Here is a 5,000-nt window from a genome sequence, read left to right as displayed (position 1 = left end):
AGGCTCATCGAGCGTCTGGAGGACGAGCTATCCCTCCTCCGTGTTCAGCTGACGGAGCAAGCTGAGCAATACCGGAAAGACCTCGCGGCGATGCAGGAGTGCCATCGCCAGGAGGTGCTCCATCTGCGAGAGGAGAACCGTAAGGAGCGGGAGATGGTCTCTGGGCTCCTTACGCAACTGGTTGTTGCGCAGTCGCAGCAGCAACAGCAGCAGCAGCAGCAGCTGGCACAACAGCGAGAGGGTGCGGTGACGGCTACGGTGGTGCCGTCTCCGGACCAGGAAGGCGGCTCCTGGGCCGAGGTGGTGCGCCGTAAGTCGGCACGCCAGCAGCCGGCTCAGCAGCATCAGCAGCAGTGGCCGCAGCTCCCGCAACGGCAGCAGCCGCAGCGGCAACAGCAGCAACGTCCGCAGCAACATCAGAGCGGACAGCGTTCGGCTGGGCAGCCCCAGCAACAACAACAACAGTGGCATTTGCAGGGCCAGTTGCTGCGAAAGCAGAGTAAGCAGCAGCCACGCACGATGCCAGCTGCAGTGAAGAAGTCGCGGAAGCGGCCCGACACCATCGAGGTGATGCCAGCGGAGGGCGTCAGCTACCTCGACATGTATAGGGCGATTCGTACGAGCTCGCATCTCGACGGCATGCAGGAGAAGATCGGCGTCGGCAAGCGAACACCGAAAGACACCTTGCGGCTGCCGCTGAGCCGTGATGCCGACAGCGCCGAGCTGTGCCAGCGTATCCGGCAAGCCATCGGAGACAAGGGTGCGGCGTCCGTGCATACGGAGATGTCGATGGTGCTCATAACAAACATCGACTCCTTGGCGAGCGAGGACCAGCTGCGTCGGGCGGTGTTGACGGCTCTCGGCAAGGAGCATTCCGAGGCCACCTTCGACATGTGGGAGCGGCGAGACGGCACGAAGCGTGCTCGCGTTCGTCTGCCCCGGTCGGATGCGGAGCATCTGGCTGGGAAGCGCCTGCTCCTAGGACACACCTCCTGTTGGGTGTGGGAGGTCCCGAAAGCGTCGCTGGAGGAGAAGCGGTGCTTCCGATGTTTGGAGCGCGGCCACTTCGCCGGGCAGTGCTCGGGAGAGGACCGCAGCAAAGCGTGTATCCGGTGTGGCGCGGAAGGCCACAAGGCAGCGAGCTGCACTGGCGAGACTCGCTGTTTGAAGTGTGGCGGCCCGCACTCGATTGCCGCAGCTTCGTGCAAAGCTGCAGCCACACGATGATGATAGAAGTGCTCCAGATAAATATCGGTAAGAGCAGGAGCGCTCAGGATCTTGCGCTCCAGCGGATGAGGGAGGAGGGAGCAGACGTGATGCTCATCACGGAGCTCTATGCTGTGCCGGCCAACAATGGGAACTGGGCATCCGACGACGCACTGAAGGCCGCGATCGTCACCAGTGGCCAACGGTTTCCCATACAGCGGGTGAGGAGCGTGCAGCATCCGGGCATCGTAGCTGCCGAGGTGGCGGGCATCGTTGTCATCTGCTGCTATATTCCGCCATCGATCGGCCTCCCGGAGTTCGAGCAGCAGATGGACCGGCTGGAGGTACTTGCGCGAGGCCACCCTTGCGTGCTGATAGCTGGTGACTTCAACGCGTGGCATGGGGCCTGGGGGAGCGAGCGGGCCAACCTTAAGGGTGAGGCGCTCCTTCAGACGGTTACCAGCCTAGGATTGGAGGTCCTCAACCGCGGCACGGAGCCGACATTCCTGGGGAATGGTGTGGCTCGGCCCAGCAGAGTGGACGTCGCCTTCGCGAGTCCAACGCTCTGCCGATCGGATGGAGCAGCGGAGGACATCAGCTCCTGGCGGACGCTAGACCGCTACTCCTATAGCGACCACCGCTATATTCGGTTTGCGGTCGGGCAACAGCATCGTACAGGTCAGCGGCCCGGACGGGGCATTCATCAGCAGGAAGGTGTCGAAGTACGGGAGGCGGGTACTCGCTGGCGAACTCGCCAGTTTTGCCCCCGTACTTTCGAGCTGGCACTTGAGGCGACCCGTTTTGCCGATCGGGTGACCGATGCGGCAAGCCTGGGGATGGTGCTTACGGAGGCCTGCGACGCTACCATGGCGAGGATTGGGCAGTCGCAGCAGCAGAGGAGGAACTGCAACACATATTGGTGGACTCCGGATATCGAGGAGCTGACCGAGCGCTGCCGGTTGGCTCGGGAGCGACAGTTATTGGCCCTCGACGAGACGTCCGCCGAACTGGCTTCAGAGGAACATCAGGAGGCGCGTGCTGCCTTAAGGGTGGCAATTAAGGCCAGCAAGCAGCGCCAGTTCGATGAGTGGCTGCAGGCCCTGGCTGCAGATGAGACGGGACAGTGGTTCCGGCAAGTGCTTCTTCGGTTTCGGGGCAGCTGGACGGCGCGTGAACGCGATCCAGCGGTGTTGCAGCGGATCGTCGAGGAGCTGTTTCCGGAGCATCCCCCGGTCGAGTGGCCGGACGTCACGCCTTCGGAAGGGGACACTCCGGTCCGTCCGATCAGCTGCGCGGAGCTCCAGGCGATAGCGAGCGAGCTGCATCCGCGGAAGGCGCCTGGCCTCGATGGAGTACCGAACGCTGCGGTAACGGCTGCCATCCGGAAGTATCCGGAGCCATTCGCTGGTGTCTACCAGCGCTGCTTGGACACCGGCGAAATACCACGCGAATGGAAAAGGCAGAAGCTGGTGCTGTTGCCTAAGCCGGGTAAGCCGCCGGGCGAAGCCTCGTCCTGCCGCCCGATCTGCTTGATCGACAACCCGGCGAAGGTCTTCGAGAGGACTACGCTGGACAGACTCAACGAGCACCTGGAGGATCCGGAGGCACCTCGGCTGGCCGAGAACCAGTTCGGTTTCCGGAAGCAGCGGAGCACCCTGCAGGCGATCCAGCTGGTGGTGGAAGCAGGCGAGCGCGCGATGTCCTACGGACGGACTAACAACCGGGATAAGCGCTGTCTGCTGGTTGTGGCGTTGGACGTCAGAAACGCCTTTAACACCGCCAGCTGGCAGGCGATAGCGATGGCCCTGCGTGAGAAGGAGGTTCCAGCGCAGCTGCAACTCCTGCTCCGCGACTATTTCACCGACAGGGAGCTGGTGTACGACACCCACGACGGCCCGGTGTCACGTCGGGTGACGGCAGGCGTTCCACAGGGGTCAATCCTTGGCCCGACTCTGTGGAACGTTATGTACGACGGCGTTCTGCGGATCCAGCTCCCTGAAGGGGCCACCATCGTCGGCTTTGCCGATGACATCGCCATCCTGGCCGAGGGCTGCACACCCGAGGAGTCGGCGACGGTCGCGGAGGCTGCGATCGACGCGGTGATGGGGTGGCTCGAGGCACGTCACCTTAGTCTCGCCCCCCACAAAACCGAGGTGGTACTGATATCGAGTCTGCGTCGAGGACGTTTGGAAATTCCTGTGCGCGTCGGCGAAGTGGTCTGCACGTCAAAGCGATCGATACGCTACCTGGGGGTACAACTCCACGAGAAACTCTCGTGGAAACCGCATGTGGAAGCGGCCGCGGACAAGGCCCTCCGTGCGGTGGCGGTGGTTACCTCGGTGATGAGGAACCACAGCGGCCCCCAGGTGGCCAAGCGGCGGTTGCTGGCAGGAGTCGCTGAGTCGGTGATCCGGTACGCCTCGCCCATCTGGGCTAAGGCGACAGACATGCAGTGGTGCCGAAGACGACTGGCCCAGGTCCAGAAGCCACTGGCACGTGGGGTATCGAGTTCGTTCCGCTCGGTATCCTACGAGGTGTCAGTGGTGATGGCTGGTTTGGTGCCGTACTGGCTGGTCGTCAACGAGGACGCAAGGTGCCATAGCAGGCTGCTGGTCGAGCCTGGCGCCAGCAGGAAGGAGGTACGAGCGGCGGAGCGAGCAGCCACGATGCTGCAATGGCAGGACGCGTGGGACCGTGCGGCGGCAACATCATCGGCCAGCCGCTACTTGACGTGGGCGCACGGGATGATTCCTGACCTGCACCGGTGGACGGGACGAAAGCACGGAAAGGTGGACTTCCACCTTTCGCAGGTGCTCTCCGGACACGGATTCTTCCGAGAGTACTTGCACGTCTGCGGCTTCGCGTCGTCTCCGGAGTGTCCACGGTGCGTGGGGTCGGTCGAGTCGGTGGCCCACGTCTTGTTCGAGTGCCCCGTGTACGAGGAGATCCGACGTGAGCTGCTGGGCTGGGGGACACCCGAGTCGGTCCAGCTTAACAACATCGCAGAGAAGCTGCTGGAGAGTGCGGAGTGGTGGGACCGCATTCAGAAAGCAGCAAAGACCATCACCACAGTGCTTCAACAGCTGTGGCGCGATGAGGAAGCGCTCACCAATGGTCGAACGGAAGCGGCTTTCGCCGAGGACGAGGAAGTGGTCCTCGAAAGTGTGGCCGCACTCTTCGGTGAGGAGATGGACGACGTCATCATCGAAGACATCACGCGGCGCGTGAACGAGTCGCGAGCAGCGCGTCAGCGATCTGCCCGCAACCGACGGCTTCGCGGCAGAGCGGAGGATCGGGCGCGAGTGCGACTGGCTGCGGACGTCGCAGCAGCACTGGCCGCCCGAGATGACGAGATACTGCGGACGGCAGTAGAGGCGGAGCGAGCGGGCCTAGCTCCTCCTCCCATACCTAGGCGTAGCAGAGGGGGACCACCTTCCCCTGAAACGGTTAGAATTCGCCATGAGCGGCGTCTATTCATGCAGCGCGCATGGCGAGCTCGGGTCCAGGCTGAGGGACCCTCGACGACGCGCCGCCGTCGGACCGCGCCTACGGAGGCGGACCTGATAAGGTCTCGGCGGAACAGACGCGAAAACGAAAGGCGCCGTCGTGCTTTGGCTGCAGGCCGACGATGGACACCCGCGGAGGAGGCTGCCGCCAGCGAGGCGGAATGGTCAGATCGATAGATGTCGGGTTGACTTCTTGAGATCTCCGAGAGGGGAAAGAATGAGTGAGTCACGCGGACTAAGCAAGCGTACGCCTTTAATATGCGGTTAAGATACGATTCAATTTAATAA

The sequence above is a fragment of the Anopheles moucheti genome, assembly GCF_943734755.1.
Source record: "Anopheles moucheti chromosome X unlocalized genomic scaffold, idAnoMoucSN_F20_07 X_unloc_2, whole genome shotgun sequence".
Lineage (NCBI taxonomy): Eukaryota > Metazoa > Arthropoda > Insecta > Diptera > Culicidae > Anopheles > Anopheles moucheti.
Note: the sequence above shows the minus strand (reverse complement) of the source record.